At 36.2% G+C, this 22,348-nt stretch overlaps 6 non-coding genes across 6 annotated transcripts; all 6 read left to right on the forward strand.

Annotated features, from left to right (window-relative positions):
- Positions 1–7,481: 7,481 nt before the first annotated feature.
- Positions 7,482–7,555, forward strand: TRNAS-ACU (transfer RNA serine (anticodon ACU)). Its single transcript has one exon. It is a non-coding gene; the product is annotated as a tRNA-Ser (tRNA).
- Positions 7,556–8,638: 1,083 nt separating this feature from the next.
- On the forward strand, positions 8,639–8,712 carry TRNAS-ACU (transfer RNA serine (anticodon ACU)). The gene has a single exon. It is a non-coding gene; the product is annotated as a tRNA-Ser (tRNA).
- Positions 8,713–9,794: 1,082 nt separating this feature from the next.
- On the forward strand, positions 9,795–9,868 carry TRNAS-ACU (transfer RNA serine (anticodon ACU)). Its single transcript has one exon. It is a non-coding gene; the product is annotated as a tRNA-Ser (tRNA).
- Positions 9,869–15,632: 5,764 nt separating this feature from the next.
- TRNAS-ACU (transfer RNA serine (anticodon ACU)) lies at positions 15,633–15,706 on the forward strand. The gene has a single exon. It is a non-coding gene; the product is annotated as a tRNA-Ser (tRNA).
- A 1,095-nt stretch (positions 15,707–16,801) lies between these two features.
- TRNAS-ACU (transfer RNA serine (anticodon ACU)) lies at positions 16,802–16,875 on the forward strand. Its single transcript has one exon. It is a non-coding gene; the product is annotated as a tRNA-Ser (tRNA).
- Positions 16,876–19,141: 2,266 nt separating this feature from the next.
- On the forward strand, positions 19,142–19,215 carry TRNAS-ACU (transfer RNA serine (anticodon ACU)). The gene has a single exon. It is a non-coding gene; the product is annotated as a tRNA-Ser (tRNA).
- Positions 19,216–22,348: the final 3,133 nt, after the last annotated feature.

Raw genomic sequence — 22,348 nt, forward strand, 5'->3', positions numbered from 1 at the left:
CAGTGTTCAATTCATTGACACTGGCCCTGCCTCTAGTACAGAACAGGCCTGTTCAAGTACAATCGGACAACGCCACCACGGTAGTGTACACAAATCATCAAGGCGGCACTCGAAATTGCATAGCAAAGCTGGAAGTATCAAAAATCCTCAGTTGGGTAGAACGTCATCTGCCAGCAATATCGGCAGTGTTCATTCCCGGAGTCCTCAACTGGGAAGCGGATTTCCTCAGTCGTCAGGACGTTCACGCTGGAGAGTGGAGAGGCCGCAGCAGAAATGTCTGCACTGGTGTCAGTAGGTGACTGAGGCAGGGATGACTGGGAGATAGTGGGTGACTGAAGCATGTATGAGTGGGAGATAGTGGGTGACTGAGGCCGGGGTGACAGAGATAGTGGGTGACTAAAGCAGGGGTGACTGGTATAGTGGGTGACTGAGGCAGGGGTCGCAGGTATAGTGGTTAACTGAGGCAGCGGTGACTGGGAGATAGTGGGTAACTGGGGCAGGGGTGACCGGGAAAGTGTGTGACTCAGGCAGGGGTGATAGGGAGATAGTGGGCAGCAGATCACTGCCTTGCTGACAGCAGCACATCCCTGCTTCACTGACAGCAGCACATCCCTGCCTCACTTATAGCAGCACATTCCTGCCTTACTGACAGCAGCAGATCACTGCCTCACTGACAGCAGCAGATCACTGCTTCACTGACAGCAGCACATCCCTGCCTCACTGGCAGCAGCAGATCCCTGCCTCACTGGCAGCAGCAGATCCCTGCCTCACTGGCAGCAGCAGATCCCTGCCTTACTGACAGCTGTATATAGGGCCTAATTCAGACCTGATCTCTGCTGTGCATATTCACACAACAGGAGATCAGGTCTGAAGTGTGTGCTGGTGCCGCAGTGCACCGGCACATGCCAGAGATGCGATCAGCATCTCTGCCCAGTGAGCGCCTCTGCCAACACATACTTATCTTGCATATGAGATCTCTTGATCATAAAGATAGTTCTCACAGGGTGAGGTTCATCCATTACATTTTAAAGTAGGAAGGTACAAATTACATATTCAAATTACATATATGTGCTGGATTCAAATGTTTTCCCCCCTTCCTTTCTCAATTGTGCCCATCAGCAGCTATTCTAATGTTGCTGCCAATGGGTGTGACACATTCATTTCTTCTGTGGGGTACACTGGACTCCACAAGGATTCACATTGGGGTGTAGAGTAGGATCTTGATCTGAGGCACCAACAGGCTCAAAGCTTTTGACTGTTCCCAAGATGCTCAGCGCCCCCTGCTCTATAACCTCGCTTCCATGAACAGGGAGCTCAGTTTGTAGTTGGTGCCTTCAGTAGCAGGCCACTTAACAGGGGGCTGCCTCAGGCAGCCTATTCTTAGCTATTAATTTTGACAAGAAAAGAAGAACTTTTTTTATAAGAATCTACAAGGGCTGCAGCAGGCTAGGTCTAATAGACATCTTTACTGCAGCTCCATCACTCCCAGCGGCGCAGTATACTCCCGTGCCCTGGTTGCTGGGTCACTGCAGCGGAGGCTCCGGTTTCTTCCTAAGGTCAGTCACACACACACCGCCCTCCGGGATCACGAGGCCGCTGATGAAAGGGAGGTAAGGGGCTTCTGTGCCCACACTATACCGAGATCCAGCGTGGCTGTAGGGGGCAGGCCGTGTGCGCACTGGCGTGGACACTGATTACTGGGCAGACGCTCCACTAGCCACCAGGGACAGTTAAGGAGCACAGCTCTGGGGGTTTTTCTCCTATATTAACCCCATTTTGTACTACCTGCAGTGCATTGTGATAGGTAATAGAGCCTGATTCAGGTTGGATTGTAATCGCAAAGAGCTGCGCATTGGAAAATTCAGGGCTATGCCGTGTAGATGATGGCCTAACAGGAGGCTTTAAAATTTTCTTTCTAGTGTCCTTCGTTTGGAATTTTAAAGCCTCCTGTTAGGCCATCATCTACACGGCATAGCCCTGAATTTTCCAATGCGCAGCTCTTTGCAAAAGAGAGATATTGGCAAGGAAAAGCTGTCTTGTACCTTTGCATTTTTCTCCCAAACGAAGGACACTAGAAAGAAAATTTTAAAGCCTCCTGTTAGGCCATCATCTACACGGCATAGCCCTGAATTTTCCAATGCGCAGCTCTTTGCAAAAGAGAGATATTGGCAAGGAAAAGCTGTCTTGTACCATTGGATTTTTCTCCCAAACGAAGGACACTAGAATGAAAATTTTAAAGCCTCCTGTTAGTGCTTCATCTACACGGTATAGCCCTGAATTTTCCAATGCGTAGCTCTTTGCAAAAGAGAGATATTGGCAAGGAAAAGCTGTCTTGTACCTTTGCATTTTTCTCCCAAACAAATGTAGTTTGTTTTTGTCAATTACCATTTTAATAATAGGGTAAAAAAAATTAAGTAGATTTTTGAAAGAAAACAATACTGTCAATATACTATTAAAACAAATTAAAATGGTAAAAGTTATTGTACTTTAAGAAAACATAAAAGAGCTAAAATATCAATCCCAGTTTTGGATTACTTTAATTAACAAAAAAAATGCATATAGCAGAGGATAGTTTCAATCTGCCTACCTCTGGGTAATGGGCTCAGCATGCTTCCATTGCAGTACTCTGCTGCACATGTAAGTGCAAGAGATCCTAAAGCACTCACTCATCATGGGAAAGTACCAATGTGTTTCTTCGTTGGTTGATGGAAGAAACATCTTAAAAAAACTCTCCAGATTATTGACTTTTTAAAGTTTTTCTAGGAAAAGTTTTAGATGTATGCTTATTAGCCTTTGTCAGTATGTACTTTTCGCGAAGTGTCTCTGTGGCGCAATTGGTTAGTGTGTCCGGCTACTAACCAAAAGGTTGGTGGTTCAATCCCACCCAGGGATGTAATTGACCTTGTTATCAGATTTTGGTGATCTTTAAGTAGACAAGTCAAAATTTCAAACCCCCTGTTATGGTGTAGGGTACCTGGCCTTTTCTGATGTAATCAGAGTTAGATTTGATTCAGTGATTTAATAAAAACAGCTAGGAAGCACAATTTAGCAGTGGGTTGCAGAGAAAAAGAAATATGCTGGCAAAAAAAATCCAATTGAGTGATTAAACAGCTCTTCATTTTCTGGCTTTATTTTTATGCTAACAAATTTGTTCTCTGAAAAGTGTCCACAAAGCCAAGTCTCTGATTAACACCTTTGTAGGGATGGTTTTTCACCTATTACTAAATTAAACTTGCTTCATTGGAAAGGCAGCAAGATGCATCCTCATTTCAATGTCTACTGAAATAATACAGGTTGACACCAGGAAACATTAACGCCACTGCATCCTTGCTGCTTTCTCATGTAGAAGTCTGTTTAATGTGAAAACAAGGTGATATCTAATTAGCACACAGGTAAGGAATTAAGAAAATCTTTATTTAAGGGTGAAGATGTTTCTCACAAAATCGTTGCCCCAATGCATCATTGAAATTCAAGCTGGAAAGATGATTTTAATATATCACTTGTACATTTTGTATTGCTCTTCTGGTGACAATGTAGTTTGTTTTTGTCAATTACCCTTTTAATAATAGGGTAAAGAAAATTAAGTGGATTTTTTAAAGAAAACAATACTGTCAATATACTATTAAAACAAATTAAAATGGTAAAAGTTATTGTACTTTAAGTAAAAATAAAAGAGCAAAAATATCAATCCCAGTTTTGATTACTTAAATTAACAAAAAAAAATGCATATAACAAAGGATAGTTTCAATCTGCCTACCTCTGGGTTATGGGCCCAGCATGCTTCCACTGCAGTACTCTGCTGCACATGTAAGTGCAAGAGATCCTGAAGCACTCACTCATCATGCGAAAGTACCAATGTGTTTCTTCATTGGTTGATGGAAGAAACATCTTACAAAAACTCTCCAGATTATTGACTTTTTAAAGTTTTTCTAGGAAACGTTCTAGATGTATGCTTATTAGACTTTGTCAGTATGTACTTTTTGCAAAGTGTCTCTGTGGCGCAATCTGTTAGTGTGTCCGGCTACTAACCAAAAGGTTAGTGCTTCAATCCCAACCAGGGACGTAATTGACCTTGTTATCAGATTTTGGTGATCTTTAAGTAGACAAGTCAAAATTTCAAACCCCCTGTTATGGTGTAGGGTACCTGGCCTTCTCTGATGTAATCAGAGTTAGATTTGATTCAGTGATTTTATAAAAACAGCTAGGAAGCACAATTTAGCAGTGGGTTGCAGAGAAAAAGAAATATGCTGGCAAAAAAATCCAATTGAGTGATTAAACAGCTCTTCATTTTCTGGCTTTATTTTTATGCTAACAAATTTGTTCTCTGAATAGTGTCCACAAAGCCAAGTCTCTGATTAACACCTTTGTAAGGATGGTTTTTCACCTATTACTAAATTAAACTTGCTTCATTGGAAAGGCAGCAAGATGCATCCTCATTTCAATGTCTACTGAAATAATACAGGTTGACACCAGGAAACATTAACGCCACTGCATCCTTGCTGCTTTCTCATGTGGAAGTCTGTTTAATGTGAAAACAAGGTGATATCTAATTAGCACACAGGTAAGGAATTAAGAAAATCTTTATTTAAGGGTGAAAATGTTTCTCACAAAATCGTTGCCCCAATGCATCATTGAAATTCAAGCTGGAAAGATGATTTTAATATATCACTTGTACATTTTGTATTGCTCTTCTGGTGACAATGTAGTTTGTTTTTGTCAATTACCATTTTAATAATAGGGTAAAGAAAATTAAGTGGATTTTTAAAAGAAAACAATACTTTCAATATACTATTAAAACAAATTAAAATGGTAAAAGTTATTGTACTTTAATGAAAAATAAAAGAGCAAAAATATCAATCCCAGTTTTGGATTACTTTAATTAACAAAAAAAATGCATATAGCAGAGGATAGTTTTAATCTGCCTACCTCTGGGTTATGGGCCCAGCATGCTTCTATTGCAGTACTCTGCTGCACATGTAAGTGCAAGAAATCCTGAAGCACTCACTCATCATGGGAAAGTACCAATGTGTTTCTTCGTTGGTGGATGGAAGAAACATCTTACAAAAACTCTCCAGATTATTGACTTTTTAAAGTTTTTCTAGGAAACGTTTTAGATGAATGCTTATTAGCCTTTGTCAGTATGTACTTTTGCAAAGTGTCTCTGTGGCGCAATTAGTTAGTGTGTACGGCTATAAACCAAAAGGTTGGTGGTTCAATCCCACCCAGGGACGTAATTGACCTTGTTATCAGATTTTGGTGATCTTTAAGTAGACAAGTCAAAATTTCAAACCCCCTCTTATGGTGTAGGGTACCTGGCCTTCTCTGATGTAATCAGAGTTAGATTTGATTCAGTGATTTTATAAAAACAGCTAGGAAGCACAATTTAGCAGTGGGTTGCAGAGAAAAAGAAATATGCTGGCAAAAAAATCCAATTGAGTGATTAAACAGCTCTTCATTTTCTGGCTTTATTTTTATGCTAACAAATTTGTTCTCTGAAAAGTGTCCACAAAGCCAAGTCTCTGATTAACACCTTTGTAGGGATGGTTTTTCACCTATTACTAAATTAAATTTGCTTCATTGGAAAGGCAGCAAGATGCATCCTCATTTCAATTTCTACTGAAATAATACGGGTTGACACCAGGAAACATTAACGCCACTGCATCCTTGCTGCTTTCTCATGTGGAAGTCTGTTTAATGTGAAAACAAGGTGATATCTAATTAGCACACAGGTAAGGAATTAAGAAAATCTTTATTTAAGGGTGAAGATGTTTCTCACAAAATCGTTGCCCCAATGCATCATTGAAATTCAAGCTGGAAAGATGATTTTAATATATCACTTGTACATTTTGTATTGCTCTTCTGGTGACAATGTAGTTTGTTTTTGTCAATTACCATTTTAATAATAGGGTAAAGAAAATTAAGTGGATTTTTAAAAGAAAACAATACTTTCAATATACTATTAAAACAAATTAAAATGGTAAAAGTTATTGTACTTTAATGAAAAATAAAAGAGCAAAAATATCAATCCCAGTTTTGGATTACTTTAATTAACAAAAAAAATGCATATAGCAGAGGATAGTTTTAATCTGCCTACCTCTGGGTTATGGGCCCAGCATGCTTCCATTGCAGTACTCTGCTGCACATGTAAGTGCAAGAGATCCTGAAGCACTCAGTCATCATGGGAAAGTACCAATGTGTTTCTTCGTTGGTGGATGGAAGAAACATCTTACAAAAACTCTCCAGATTATTGACTTTTTAAAGTTTTTCTAGGAAACGTTTTAGATGAATGCTTATTAGCCTTTGTCAGTATGTGCTTTCGCAAAGTGTCTCTGTGGTGCAATCAGTTAGTGTGTACGGCTATAAACCAAAAGGTTGGTGGTTCAATCCCACCCAGGGACGTAATTGACCTTGTGATCAGATTTTGGTGATCTTTAAGTAGACAAGTCAAAATTTCAAATCCCCTCTTATGGTGTAGGGTACCTGGCCTTCTCTGATGTAATCAGAGTTAGATTTTATAAAAACAGCTAGGAAGCACAATTTAGCAGTGGGTTGCAGAGAAAAAGAAATATGCTGGCAAAAAAATCCAATTGAGTGATTAAACAGCTCTTCATTTTCTGGCTTTATTTTTATGCTAACAAATTTGTTCTCTGAAAAGTGTCCACAAAGCCAAGTCTCTGATGAACACCTTTGTAAGGATGGTTTTTCACCTATTACTAAATTAAACTTGCTTCATTGGAAAGGCAGCAAGATGCATCCTCATTTCAATGTCTACTGAAATAATACAGGTTGACACCAGGAAACATTAACGCCAATGCATCCTTGCTGCTTTCTCATGTGGAAGTCTGTTTAATGTGAAAACAAGGTGATATCTAATTAGCACACAGGTAAGGAATTAAGAAAATCTTTATTTAAGGGTGAAGATGTTTCTCACAAAATCGTTGCCCCAATGCATCATTGAAATTCAAGCTGGAAAGATGATTTTAATATATCACTTGTACATTTTGTATTGCTCTTCTGGTGACAATGTAGTTTGTTTTTGTCAATTACCATTTTAATAATAGGGTAAAGAAAATTAAGTGGATTTTTGAAAGAAAACAATACTGTCAATATACTATTAAAACAAATTAAAATGGTAAAAGTTATTGTACTTTAAGTTAACATAAAATAGCTAACATATCAATCCCAGTTTTGGATTACTTTAATTAACAAAAAAAATGCATATAGCAGAGGATAGTTTCAATCTGCCTACCTCTGGGTAATGGGCCCAGCATGCTTCCATTGCAGTACTCAGATGCACATGTAAGTGCAAGAGATCCTGAAGCACTCACTCATCATGGGAAAGTACCAATGTGTTTCTTCGTTGGTTGATTTAAGAAAATTCTTACAAAAACTCTCCAGATTATTGACTTTTTAAAGTTTTTCTAGGAAACGTTCTAGATGAATGCTTATTAGCCTTTGTCAGTATGTACTTTTTGCAAAGTGTCTCTGTGGCGCAATCGGTTAGTGTGTCTGGCTACTAACCAAAAGGTTGGTGGTTCAATCCCACCCAGGGACATAATTGACCTTGTGATCGGGTTTTGGTGATATTTAAGTAGACAAGTCAAAATTTCAAACCCCCTCTTATGGTGTAGGGTACCTGGCCTTCTCTGATGTAATCAGAGTTAGATTTGATTCAGTGATTTTATAAAAAACAGCTAGGAAGCACAATTTAGCAATGGGTTGCAGAGAAAAAAAATATGCTGGCAGAAAAATCCAATTGAGTGATTAAACAGCTCTTCATTTTCTGCCTTTATTTTTATGCTAACAAATTTGTTCTCTAAAAAGTGTCCACAAAGCCAAGTCTCTGATTAACACCTTTGTAGGGATGGTTTTTCACCTATAACTAAATTAAACTTGCTTCATTGGAAAGGCAGCAAGATGCATCCTCATTTCAATGTCTACTGAAATAATACAGGTTGACACCAGGAAACATTAACGCCACTGCATCCTTGCTGCTTTCTCATGTAGAAGTCTGTTTAATGTGAAAACAAGGTGATATCTAATTAGCACACAGGTAAGGAATTAAGAAAATCTTTATTTAAGGGTGAAGATGTTTCTCACAAAATCGTTGCCCCAATGCATCATTGAAATTCAAGCTGGAAAGATGATTTTAATATATCACTTGTACATTTTGTATTGCTCTTCTGGTGTTTTTGTCAATTACCCTTTTAATAATAGGGTAAAGAAAATTAAGTGGATTTTTTAAAGAAAACTATTCTGTCAATATACTATTAAAACAAATTAAAATGGTAAAAGTTATTGTACTTTAAGTAAAAATAAAAGAGGAAAAATATCAATCCCAGTTTTGATTACTTAAATTAACAAAAAAAAAATGCATATAGCAAAGGATAGTTTCAATCTGCCTACCTCTGGGTTATGGGCCCAGCATGCTTCCATTGCAGTACTCAGATGCACATGTAAGTGCAAGAGATCCTGAAGCACTCACTCATCATGGGAAAGTACCAATGTGTTTCTTCGTTGGTTGATGGAAGAAACATCTTACAAAAACTCTCCAGATTATTGACTTTTTAAAGTTTTTCTAGGAAACGTTCTAGATGTATGCTTATTAGCCTTTGTCAGTATATACTTTTTGCAAAGTGTCTCTGTGGCGCAATCGGTTAGTGTGTCCGGCTACTAACCAAAAGGTTGGTGGTTCAATCCCACCCAGGGACGTAATTGAACTTGTTATCAGATTTTGGTGATCTTTAAGTAGACAAGTCAAAATTTCAAACCCCCTCTTATGGTGTAGGGTACCTGGCCTTCTCTGATGTAATCAGAGTTAGATTTGATTCAGTGATTTTATAAAAACAGCTAGGAAGCACAATTTAGCAGTGGGTTGCAGAGAAAAAGAAATATGCTGGCAAAAAAAATCCAATTGAGTGATTAAACAGCTCTTCATTTTCTGGCTTTATTTTTATGCTAACAAATTTGTTCTCTGAAAAGTGTCCACAAAGCCAAGTCTCTGATTAACACCTTTGTAGGGATGGTTTTTCACCTATTACTAAATTAAACTTGCTTCATTGGAAAGGCAGTAAGATGCATCCTCATTTCAATGTCTACTGAAATAATACAGGTTGACACCAGGAAACATTAACGCCACTGCATCCTTGCTGCTTTCTCATGTAGAAGTCTGTTTAATGTGAAAACAAGGTGATATCTAATTAGCACACAGGTAAGGAATTAAGAAAATCTTTATTTAAGGGTGAAGATGTTTCTCACAAAATCGTTGCCCCAATGCATCATTGAAATTCAAGCTGGAAAGATGATTTTAATATATCACTTGTACATTTTGTATTGCTCTTCTGGTGACAATGTAGTTTGTTTTTGTCAATTACCCTTTTAATAATAGGGTAAAGAAAATTAAGTGGATTTTTTAAAGAAAACTATACTGTCAATATACTATTAAAACAAATTAAAATGGTAAAAGTTATTGTACTTTAAGTAAAAATAAAAGAGCAAAAATATCAATCCCAGTTTTGATTACTTAAATTAACAAAAAAAATGCATATAGCAAAGGATAGTTTCCATCTGCCTACCTCTGGGTTATGGGCCCAACATGCTTCCATTGCACATGTAAGTGCAAGAGATCCTGAAGCACTCACTCATCATGGGAAAGTACCAATGTGTTTCTTCGTTGGTTGATGGAAGAAACATCTTACAAAAACTCTCCAGATTATTGACTTTTTAAAGTTTTTCTAGGAAACGTTCTAGATGTATGCTTATTAGCCTTTGTCAGTATATACTTTTTGCAAAGTGTCTCTGTGGCGCAATCGGTTAGTGTGTCCGGCTACTAACCAAAAGGTTGGTGGTTCAATCCCACCCAGGGACGTAATTGAACTTGTTATCAGATTTTGGTGATCTTTAAGTAGACAAGTCAAAATTTCAAACCCCCTCTTATGGTGTAGGGTACCTGGCCTTCTCTGATGTAATCAGAGTTAGATTTGATTCAGTGATTTTATAAAAACAGCTAGGAAGCACAATTTAGCAGTGGGTTGCAGAGAAAAAGAAATATGCTGGCAAAAAAAATCCAATTGAGTGATTAAACAGCTCTTCATTTTCTGGCTTTATTTTTATGCTAACAAATTTGTTCTCTGAAAAGTGTCCACAAAGCCAAGTCTCTGATTAACACCTTTGTAGGGATGGTTTTTCACCTATTACTAAATTAAACTTGCTTCATTGGAAAGGCAGTAAGATGCATCCTCATTTCAATGTCTACTGAAATAATACAGGTTGACACCAGGAAACATTAACGCCACTGCATCCTTGCTGCTTTCTCATGTAGAAGTCTGTTTAATGTGAAAACAAGGTGATATCTAATTAGCACACAGGTAAGGAATTAAGAAAATCTTTATTTAAGGGTGAAGATGTTTCTCACAAAATCGTTGCCCCAATGCATCATTGAAATTCAAGCTGGAAAGATGATTTTAATATATCACTTGTACATTTTGTATTGCTCTTCTGGTGACAATGTAGTTTGTTTTTGTCAATTACCCTTTTAATAATAGGGTAAAGAAAATTAAGTGGATTTTTTAAAGAAAACTATACTGTCAATATACTATTAAAACAAATTAAAATGGTAAAAGTTATTGTACTTTAAGTAAAAATAAAAGAGCAAAAATATCAATCCCAGTTTTGATTACTTAAATTAACAAAAAAAATGCATATAGCAAAGGATAGTTTCCATCTGCCTACCTCTGGGTTATGGGCCCAGCATGCTTCCATTGCAGTACTCTGCTGCACATGTAAGTGCAAGAGATCCTGAAGCACTCACTCATCATGGGAAAGTACCAATGTGTTTCTTCGTTGGTTGATGGAAGAAACATCTTACAAAAACTCTCCAGATTATTGACTTTTTAAAGATTTTCTAGGAAACGTTTTAGATGAATGCTTATTAGCCTTTGTCAGTATGTACTTTTGCAAAGTGTCTCTGTGGTGCAATCAGTTAGTGTGTACGGCTATAAACCAAAAGGTTGGTGGTTCAATCCCACCCAGGGACGTAATTGACCTTGTTATCAGATTTTGGTGATCTTTAAGTAGACAAGTCAAAATTTCAAATCCCCTCTTATGGTGTAGGGTACCTGGCCTTCTCTGATGTAATCAGAGTTAGTTTTGATTCAGTGATTTTATAAAAACAGCTAGGAAGCACAATTTAGCAGTGGGTTGCAGAGAAAAAGAAATATGCTGGCAAAAAAATCCAATTGAGTGATTAAACAGCTCTTCATTTTCTGGCTTTATTTTTATGCTAACAAATTTGTTCTCTGAAAAGTGTCCACAAAGCCAAGTCTCTGATGAACACCTTTGTAAGGATGGTTTTTCACCTATTACTAAATTAAACTTGCTTCATTGGAAAGGCAGCAAGATGCATCCTCATTTCAATGTCTACTGAAATAATACAGGTTGACACCAGGAAACATTAACGCCAATGCATCCTTGCTGCTTTCTCATGTGGAAGTCTGTTTAATGTGAAAACAAGGTGATATCTAATTAGCACACAGGTAAGGAATTAAGAAAATCTTTATTTAAGGGTGAAGATGTTTCTCACAAAATCGTTGCCCCAATGCATCATTGAAATTCAAGCTGGAAAGATGATTTTAATATATCACTTGTACATTTTGTATTGCTCTTCTGGTGACAATGTAGTTTGTTTTTGTCAATTACCCTTTTAATAATAGGGTAAAGAAAATTAAGTGGATTTTTTAAAGAAAACTATACTGTCAATATACTATTAAAACAAATTAAAATGGTAAAAGTTATTGTACTTTAAGTAAAAATAAAAGAGCAAAAATATCAATCCCAGTTTTGATTACTTAAATTAACAAAAAAAATGCATATAGCAAAGGATAGTTTCAATCTGCCTACCTCTGGGTTATGGGCCCAGCATGCTTCCATTGCAGTACTCTGCTGCACATGTAAGTGCAAGAGATCCTGAAGCACTCACTCATCATAGGAAAGTACCAATGTGTTTCTTCGTTGGTTGATGGAAGAAACATCTTACAAAAACTCTCCAGATTATTGACTTTTTAAAGTTTTTCTAGGAAACGTTCTAGATGTATGCTTATTAGCCTTTGTCAGTACGTACTTTTTACAAAGTGTCTCTGTGGCGCAATCGGTTAGTGTGTCTGGTTACTAACCAAAAGGTTGGTGGTTCAATCCCACCCAGGGAAGTAATTGACCTTGTTATCAGATTTTGGTGATCTTTAAGTAGACAAGTCAAAATTTCAAACCCCCTGTTATGCTGTAGGGTACCTGGCCTTCTCTGATGTAGTTAGATTTGACTCAGTGATTTTATAAAAACAGCTAGGAAGCACAATTTAGCAGTGGGTTGCAGAGAAAAAGAAATATGCTGGCAAAAAAAAATCCAATTGAGTGATTAAACAGCTCTTCATTTTCTGGCTTTATTTTTATGCTAACAAATTTGTTCTTTGAAAAGTGTCCACAAAGCCAAGTCTCTGATTAACACCTTTGTAGGGATGGTTTTTCACCTATTACTAAATTAAACTTGCTTCATTGGAAAGGCAGCAAGATGCATCCTCATTTCAATGTCTACTGAAATAATACAGGTTGACACCAGGAAACATTAACGCCACTGTATCCTTGCTGCTTTCTCATGTGGAAGTCTGTTTAATGTGAAAACAAGGTGATATCTAATTAGCACACAGGTAAGGAATTAAGAAAATCTTTATTTAAGGGTGAAGATGTTTCTCACAAAATCGTTGCCCCAATGCATCATTGAAATTCAAGCTGGAAAGATGATTTTAATATATCACTTGTACATTTTGTATTGCTCTTCTGGTGACAATGTAGTTTGTTTTTGTCAATTACCATTTTAATAATAGGGTAAAGAAAATTAAGTGGATTTTTGAAAGAAAACAATGCTGTCAATATACTATTAAAACAAATTAAAATGGTAAAAGTTATTGTACTTTAAGTAAAAATAAAAGAGCCAAAATATCAATCCCAGTTTTGGATTACTTTAATTAACAAAAAAAAATGCATATAGCAGAGGATAGTTTCAATCTGCCTACCTCTGGGTTATGTGCCCAGCATGATTCCATTGCTGTACTCTGCTGCACATGTAAGTGCAATAGATCCTGAAGCACTCACTCATCATGGGAAAGTACCAATGTGTTTCTTCGTTGGTTGATGGAAGAAACATCTTACAAAAACTCTCCAGATTATTGACCTTTTAAAGTTTTTCTAGGAAACGTTTTAGATGAATGCTTATTAGCCTTTGTCAGTATGTACTTTTGCAAAGTGTCTCTGTGGCGCAATCAGTTAGTGTGTATGGCTATTAACCAAAAGGTTGGTGGTTCAATCCCACCCAGGGACGTAATTGACCTTGTTATCAGATTTTGGTGATCTTTAAGTAGACAAGTCAAAATTTCAAACCCCCTCTTATGGTGTAGGGTACCTGGCCTTCTCTGATGTAATCAGAGTTAGATTTGATTAAGTGATTTTATAAAAACAGCTAGGGAGCACAATTTAGCAGTGGGTTGCAGAGAAAAAGAAATATGCTGGCAAAAAAATCCAATTGAGTGATTAAACAGCTCTTCATTTTCTGGCTTTATTTTTATGCTAACAAATTTGTTCTCTGAAAAGTGTCCACAAAGCCAAGTCTCTGATTAACACCTTTGTAAGGATGGTTTTTCACCTATTACTAAATTAAACTTGCTTTATTGGAAAGGCAGCAAGATGCATCCTCATTTCAATGTCTACTGAAATAATACAGGTTGACACCAGGAAACATTAACGCCACTGTATCCTTGCTGCTTTCTCATGTGGAAGTCTGTTTAATGTGAAAACAAGGTGATATCTAATTAGCACACAGGTAAGGAATTAAGAAAATCTTTATTTAAGGGTGAAGATGTTTCTCACAAAATCGTTGCCCCAATGCATCATTGAAATTCAAGCTGGAAAGATGATTTTAATATATCACTTGTACATTTTGTATTGCTCTTCTGGTGACAATGTAGTTTGTTTTTGTCAATTACCATTTTAATAATAGGGTAAAGAAAATTAAGTGGATTTTTGAAAGAAAACAATACTGTCAATATACTATTAAAACAAATTAAAATGGTAAAAGTTATTGTACTTTAAGTAAAAATAAAAGAGCCAAAATATCAATCCCAGTTTTGGATTACTTTAATTAACAAAAAAAAATGCATATAGCAGAGGATAGTTTCAATCTGCCTACCTCTGGGTTATGTGCCCAGCATGATTCCATTGCTGTACTCTGCTGCACATGTAAGTGCAATAGATCCTGAAGCACTCACTCATCATGGGAAAGTACCAATGTGTTTCTTCGTTGGTTGATGGAAGAAACATCTTACAAAAACTCTCCAGATTATTGACTTTTTAAAGTTTTTCTAGGAAACGTTTTAGATGAATGCTTATTAGCCTTTGTCAGTATGTACTTTTGCAAAGTTCTCTGTGGCGCAATCAGTTAGTGTGTATGGCTATTAACCAAAAGGTTGGTGGTTCAATCCCACCCAGGGACGTAATTGACCTTGTTACCAGATTTTGGTGATCTTTAAGTAGACAAGTCAAAATTTCAAACCCCCTCTTATGGTGTAGGGTACCTGGCCTTCTCTGATGTAATCAGAGTTAGATTTGATTAAGTGATTTTATAAAAACAGCTAGGGAGCACAATTTAGCAGTGGGTTGCAGAGAAAAAGAAATATGCTGGCAAAAAAATCCAATTGAGTGATTAAACAGCTCTTCATTTTCTGGCTTTATTTTTATGCTAACAAATTTGTTCTCTGAAAAGTGTCCACAAAGCCAAGTCTCTGATTAACACCTTTGTAAGGATGGTTTTTCACCTATTACTAAATTAAACTTGCTTCATTGGAAAGGCAGCAAGATGCATCCTCATTTCAATATCTACTGAAATAATACAGGTTGACACCAGGAAACATTAACGCCACTGCATCCTTGCTGCTTTCTCATGTGGAAGTCTGTTTAATGTGAAAACAAGGTGATATCTAATTAGCACACAGGTAAGGAATTAAGAAAATCTTTATTTAAGGGTGAAGATGTTTCTCACAAAATCGTTGCCCCAATGCATCATTGAAATTCAAGCTGGAAAGATGATTTTAATATATCACTTGTACATTTTGTATTGCTCTTCTGGTGACAATGTAGTTTGTTTTTGTCAATTACCATTTTAATAATAGGGTAAAGAAAATTAAGTGGATTTTTTAAAGAAAATAATACTTTCAATATACTATTAAAACAAATTAAAATGGTAAAAGTTATTGTACTTTAAGTAAAAATAAAAGAGCAAAAATATCAATCCCAGTTTTGATTACTTAAATTAACAAAAAAAAATGCATATAGCAAAGGATAGTTTCAATCTGCCTACTTCTGGGTTATGGGCCCAGCATGCTTCCATTGCAGTACTCTGCTGCACATGTAAGTGCAAGAGATCCTGAAGCACTCAGTCATCATGGGAAAGTACCAATGTGTTTCTTTGTTGGTTGATGGAAGAAACATCTTACAAAAACTCTCCAGATTATTGACTTTTTAAAGTTTTTCTAGGAAACGTTCTAGATGTATGCTTATTAGCCTTTGTCAGTATGTACTTTTTGCAAAGTGTCTCTGTGGCGCAATCGGTTAGTGTGTCCGGCTACTAACCAAAAGGTTGGTGGTTCAATCCCACCCAGGGACGTAATTGACCTTGTTATCAGATTTTGGTGATCTTTAAGTAGACAAGTCAAAATTTCAAACCCCCTGTTATGGTGTAGGGTACCTGGCCTTCTCTGATGTAATCAGAGTTAGATTTGATTCATTGATTTTATAAAAACAGCTAGGAAGCACAATTTAGCAGTGGGTTGCAGAGAAAAAGAAATATGCTGGCAAAAAAAATCCAATTGAGTGATTAAACAGCTCTTCATTTTCTGGCTTTATTTTTATGCTAACAAATTTGTTCTCTGAAAAGTGTCCACAAAGCCAAGTCTCTGATTAACACCTTTGTAGGGATGGTTTTTCACCTATTACTAAATTAAACTTGCTTCATTGGAAAGGCAGCAAGATGCATGCTCATTTCAATGTCTACTGAAATAATACAGGTTGACACCAGGAAACATTAACGCCACTGCATCCTTGCTGCTTTCTCATGTAGAAGTCTGTTTAATGTGAAAACAAGGTGATATCTAATTAGCACACAGGTAAGGAATTAAGAAAATCTTTATTTAAGGGTGAAGATGTTTCTCACAAAATCGTTGCCCCAATGCATCATTGAAATTCAAGCTGGAAAGATGATTTTAATATATCACTTGTACATTTTGTATTGCTCTTCTGGTGACAATGTAGTTTGTTTTTGTCAATTACCCTTTTAATAATAGGGTAAAGAAAATTAAGTGGATTTTTTAAAGAAAACTATACTGTCAATATACTATTAAAACAAATTAAAATGGTAAAAGTTATTGTACTTTAAGTAAAAATAAAAGAGCAAAAATATCAATCCCAGTTTTGATTACTTAAATTAACAAAAAAAATGCATATAGCAAAGGATAGTTTCAATCTGCCTACCTCTGGGTTATGGGCCCAGCATGCTTCCATTGCAGTAATCTGCTGCACATGTAAGTGCAAGAGATCCTGAAGCACTCAGTCATCATGGGAAAGTACCAATGTGTTTCTTCGTTGGTTGATGGAAGAAACATCTTACAAAAACTCTCCAGATTATTGACTTTTTAAAGTTTTTCTAGGAAACGTTCTAGATGTATGCTTATTAGCCTTTGTCAGTACGTACTTTTCGCAAAGTGTCTCTGTGGCGCAATCGGTTAGTGTGTCCGGCTACTAACCAAAAGGTTGGTGGTTCAATCCCACCCAGGGACGTAATTGACCTTGTTATCAGATTTTGGTGATCTTTAAGTAGACAAGTCAAAATTTCAAACCCCCTGTTATGGTGTAGGGTACCTGGCCTTCTCTGATGTAATCAGAGTTAGATTTGATTCAGTGATTTAATAAAAACAGCTAGGAAGCACAATTTAGCAGTGGGTTGCAGAGAAAAAGAAATATGCTGGCAAAAAAAATCCAATTGAGTGATTAAACAGCTCTTCATTTCTGGCTTTATTTTTATGCTAACAAATTTGTTCTATGAAAAGTGTCCACAAAGCCAAGTCTCTGATTAACACCTTTGTAGGGATGGTTTTTCACCTATTACTAAATTAAACTTGCTTCATTGGAAAGGCAGCAAGATGCATCCTCATTTCAATGTCTACTGAAATAATACAGGTTGACACCAGGAAACATTAACGCCACTGCATCCTTGCTGCTTTCTCATGTAGAAGTCTGTTTAATGTGAAAACAAGGTGATATCTAATTAGCACACAGGTAAGGAATTAAGAAAATCTTTATTTAAGGGTGAAGATGTTTCTCACAAAATCGTTGCCCCAATGCATCATTGAAATTCAAGCTGGAAAGATGATTTTAATATATCACTTGTACATTTTGTATTGCTCTTCTGGTGACAATGTAGTTTGTTTTTGTCAATTACCCTTTTAATAATAGGGTAAAGAAAATTAAGTGGATTTTTTAAAGAAAACTATACTGTCAATATACTATTAAAACAAATTAAAATGGTAAAAGTTATTGTACTTTAAGAAAAAATAAAAGAGCAAAAATATCAATCCCAGTTTTGATTACTTAAATTAACCAAAAAAATGTATATAGCAAAGGATAGTTTCAATCTGCCTACCTCTAGGTTATGGGCCCAGCATGCTTCCATTGCAGTACTCTGCTGCACATGTAAGTGCAAGAGATCCTGAAGCACTCAGTCATCATGGGAAAGTACCAATGTGTTTCTTCGTTGGTTGATGGAAGAAACATCTTACAAAAACTCTCCAGATTATTGACTTTTTAAAGTTTTTCTAGGAAACGTTCTAGATGTATGCTTATTAGCCTTTGTCAGTATGTATCTTTTGCAAAGTGTCTCTGTGGCGCAATCGGTTAGTGTGTCTGGCTACTAACCAAAAGGTTGGTGGTTCAATCCAACCCAGGGACGTAATTGACCTTGTTATCAGATTTTGGTGATCTTTAAGTAGACAAGTCAAAATTTCAAACCCCCTGTTATGGTGTAGGGTACCTGGCCTTCTCTGATGTAATCAGAGTTAGATTTGATTCATTGATTTTATAAAAACAGCTAGGAAGCACAATTTAGCAGTGGGTTGCAGAGAAAAAGAAATATGCTGGCAAAAAAAAATCCAATTGAGTGATTAAACAGCTCTTCATTTTCTGGCTTTATTTTTATGCTAACAAATTTGTTCTCTGAAAAGTGTCCACAAAGCCAAGTCTCTGATTAACACCTTTGTAGGGATGGTTTTTCACCTATTACTAAATTAAACTTGCTTCATTGGAAAGGCAGCAAGATGCATCCTCATTTCAATGTCTACTGAAATAATACAGGTTGACACCAGGAAACATTAACGCCACTGCATCCTTGCTGCTTTCTCATGTAGAAGTCTGTTTAATGTGAAAACAAGGTGATATCTAATTAGCACACAGGTAAGGAATTAAGAAAATCTTTATTTAAGGGTGAAGATGTTTCTCACAAAATCGTTGCCCCAATGCATCATTGAAATTCAAGCTGGAAAGATGATTTTAATATATCACTTGAACATTTTGTATTGCTCTTCTGGTGACAATGTAGTTTGTTTTTGTCAATTACCCTTTTAATAATAGGGTAAAGAAAATTAAGTGGATTTTTTAAAGAAAACTATACTGTCAATATACTATTAAAACAAATTAAAATGGTAAAAGTTATTGTACTTTAAGTAAAAATAAAAGAGCAAAAATATCAATCCCAGTTTTGATTACTTAAATTAACAAAAAAAAAATGCATATAGCAAAGGATAGTTTCAATCTGCCTACCTCTGGGCTATGGGCCCAGCATGCTTCCATTGCAGTACTCTGCTGCACATGTAAGTGCAAGAGATCCTGAAGCACTCAGTCATCATGGGAAAGTACCAATGTGTTTCTTCGTTGGTTGATGGAAGAAACATCTTACAAAAACTCTCCAGATTATTGACTTTTTAAAGTTTTTCTAGGAAACGTTCTAGATGTATGCTTATTAGCCTTTGTCAGTACGTACTTTTTGCAAAGTGTCTCTGTGGCGCAATCGGTTAGTGTGTCCGGCTACTAACCAAAAGGTTGGTGGTTCAATCCCACCCAGGGACGTAATTGACCTTGTTATCAGATTTTGGTGATCTTTAAGTAGACAAGTCAAAATTTCAAACCCCCTGTTATGGTGTAGGGTACCTGGCCTTCTCTGATGTAGTTAGATTTGATTCATTGATTTTATAAAAACAGCTAGGAAGCACAATTTAGCAGTGGGTTGCAGAGAAAAAGAAATATGCTGGCAAAAAAAATCCAATTGAGTGATTAAACAGCTCTTCATTTCTGGCTTTATTTTTATGCTAACAAATTTGTTCTATGAAAAGTGTCCACAAAGCCAAGTCTCTGATTAACACCTTTGTAGGGATGGTTTTTCACCTATTACTAAATTAAACTTGCTTCATTGGAAAGGCAGCAAGATGCATCCTCATTTCAATGTCTACTGAAATAATACAGGTTGACACCAGGAAACATTAACGCCACTGCATCCTTGCTGCTTTCTCATGTAGAAGACTGTTTAATGTGAAAACAAGGTGATATCTAATTAGCACACAGGTAAGGAATTAAGAAAATCTTTATTTAAGGGTGAAGATGTTTCTCACAAAATCGTTGCCCCAATGCATCATTGAAATTCAAGCTGGAAAGATGATTTTAATATATCACTTGTACATTTTGTATTGCTCTTCTGGTGACAATGTAGTTTGTTTTTGTCAATTACCCTTTTAATAATAGGGTAAAGAAAATTAAGTGGATTTTTTAAAGAAAACTATACTGTCATTATACTATTAAAACAAATTAAAATGGTAAAAGTTATTGTACTTTAAGAAAAAATAAAAGAGCAAAAATATCAATCCCAGTTTTGATTACTTAAATTAACCAAAAAAATGTATATAGCAAAGGATAGTTTCAATCTGCCTACCTCTGGGTTATGGGCCCAGCATGCTTCCATTGCAGTACTCTGCTGCACATGTAAGTGCAAGAGATCCTGAAGCACTCAGTCATCATGGGAAAGTACCAATGTGTTTCTTCGTTGGTTGATGGAAGAAACATCTTACAAAAACTCTCCAGATTATTGACTTTTTAAAGTTTTTCTAGGAAACGTTCTAGATGTATGCTTATTAGCCTTTGTCAGTATGTACTTTTTGCAAAGAGTCTCTGTGGCGCAATCAGCTAGTGTGTCCGGCTACTAACCAAAAGGTTGGTGGTTCAATCCAACCCAGGGACGTAATTGACCTTGTTATCAGATTTTGGTGATCTTTAAGTAGACAAGTCAAAATTTCAAACCCCCTGTTATGGTGTAGGGTACCTGGCCTTCTCTGATGTAATCAGAGTTAGATTTGATTCATTGATTTTATAAAAACAGCTAGGAAGCACAATTTAGCAGTGGGTTGCAGAGAAAAAGAAATATGCTGGCAAAAAAAAATCCAATTGAGTGATTAAACAGCTCTTCATTTTCTGGCTTTATTTTTATGCTAACAAATTTGTTCTCTGAAAAGTGTCCACAAAGCCAAGTCTCTGATTAACACTTTTGTAGGGATGGTTTTTCACCTATTACTAAATTAAACTTGCTTCATTGGAAAGGCAGCAAGATGCATCCTCATTTCAATGTCTACTGAAATAATACAGGTTGACACCAGGAAACATTAACGCCACTGCATCCTTGCTGCTTTCTCATGTAGAAGTCTGTTTAATGTGAAAACAAGGTGATATCTAATTAGCACACAGGTAAGGAATTAAGAAAATCTTTATTTAAGGGTGAAGATGTTTCTCACAAAATCGTTGCCCCAATGCATCATTGAAATTCAAGCTGGAAAGATGATTTTAATATATCACTTGAACATTTTGTATTGCTCTTCTGGTGACAATGTAGTTTGTTTTTGTCAATTACCCTTTTAATAATAGGGTAAAGAAAATTAAGTGGATTTTTTAAAGAAAACTATACTGTCAATATACTATTAAAACAAATTAAAATGGTAAAAGTTATTGTACTTTAAGTAAAAATAAAAGAGCAAAAATATCAATCCCAGTTTTGATTACTTAAATTAACAAAAAAAAATGCATATAGCAAAGGATAGTTTCAATCTGCCTACCTCTGGGTTATGGGCCCAGCATGCTTCCATTGCAGTACTCTGCTGCACATGTAAGTGCAAGAGATCCTGAAGCACTCAGTCATCATGGGAAAGTACCAATGTGTTTCTTCGTTGGTTGATGGAAGAAACATCTTACAAAAACTCTCCAGATTATTGACTTTTTAAAGTTTTTCTAGGAAACGTTCTAGATGTATGCTTATTAGCCTTTGTCAGTATGTACTTTTTGCAAAGAGTCTTTGTGGCGCAATCAGCTAGTGTGTCTGGCTACTAACCAAAAGGTTGGTGGTTCAATCCCAACCAGGGACGTAATTGACGTTGTTATCAGATTTTGGTGATCTTAAGTAGACAAGTCAAAATTTCAAACCCCCTATTATGGTGTAGGGTACCTGGCCTTCTCTGATGTAATCAGAGTTAGATTTGATTCATTGATTTTATAAAAACAACTAGGAAGCACAATTTAGCAGTGGGTTGCAGAGAAAAAGAAATATGCTGGCAAAAAAAAATCCAATTGAGTGATTAAACAGCTCTTCATTTTCTGGCTTTATTTTTATGCTAACAAATTTGTTCTCTGAAAAGTGTCCACAAAGCCAAGTCTCTGATTAACACCTTTGTAGGGATGGTTTTTCACCTATTACTAAATTAAACTTGCTTCATTGGAAAGGCAGCAAGATGCATCCTCATTTCAATGTCTACTGAAATAATACAGGTTGACACCAGGAAACATTAACGCCACTGCATCCTTGCTGCTTTCTCATGTAGAAGTTTGTTTAATGTGAAAACAAGGTGATATCTAATTAGCACACAGGTAAGGAATTAAGAAAATCTTTATTTAAGGGTGAAGATGTTTCTCACAAAATCGTTGCCCCAATGCATCATTGAAATTCAAGCTGGAAAGATGATTTTAATATATCACTTGTACATTTTGTATTGCTCTTCTGGTGACAATGTAGTTTGTTTTTGTCAATTACCCTTTTAATAATAGGGTAAAGAAAATTAAGTGGATTTTTTAAAGAAAACTATACTGTCAATATACTATTAAAACAAATTAAAATGGTAAAAGTTATTGTACTTTAAGTAAAAATAAAAGAGCAAAAATATCAATCCCA

Source organism: Pseudophryne corroboree, chromosome 8, assembly GCF_028390025.1.
Source record: "Pseudophryne corroboree isolate aPseCor3 chromosome 8, aPseCor3.hap2, whole genome shotgun sequence".
In the NCBI taxonomy this organism is placed as follows: Eukaryota; Metazoa; Chordata; class Amphibia; order Anura; family Myobatrachidae; genus Pseudophryne; species Pseudophryne corroboree.